Below are 605 nucleotides of genomic sequence, written 5' to 3'. Positions count from 1 at the left end.
GAGGAGTTTTATACTTTTGAAGACTCTCTAGTGTGTAATATTGAGTTTCTAATCTATTTTTTGTAGACCTATGTAAGTTTGCACCAGTCAACTCCCTCGTTAAGCTCAATACTTGAAAATGAGCATAAATATATGTAACTAGTCTCTTACCTAGTATGACGGCTGTCTTGATTCTTGGAAGCTTGGAACCAAGTTCTTCTAGCATCAACTGAACACAATGAGCACCACAAGGAGTCCAAAATATATGTGGGTATTCAAGCATTAAGTCCTTCCCTTCCTTTTTGAAGTTAGAACCATTATCAGTAATGAACTGAACAACATTTTATGCACCAACATCAGCAATTACCTCATTTACAAGCTTACGAATGAAATCAGCATCATTGGTTCTATCTGAGGCATCCACAGACTTCAAAAATACTGAACCTTCAGGACAATTCACCAAAAAGTTAATAAGATGTCTCTTTTTCCCATCCGTCCAACCATCTGACATGATAGAACATCCAAACCTCTTCCAATGTTCCCTAAAGGTATCAACGAACATCCTCATTTCTTCTAATCGGTCCTTGAAAAGATTGGTAAGAATCTAATGGTAAGATGGGGGGGGG

Source organism: Papaver somniferum, chromosome 7 (genome assembly GCF_003573695.1).
Source record: "Papaver somniferum cultivar HN1 chromosome 7, ASM357369v1, whole genome shotgun sequence".
In the NCBI taxonomy this organism is placed as follows: Eukaryota; Viridiplantae; Streptophyta; class Magnoliopsida; order Ranunculales; family Papaveraceae; genus Papaver; species Papaver somniferum.
Note: the sequence above shows the minus strand (reverse complement) of the source record.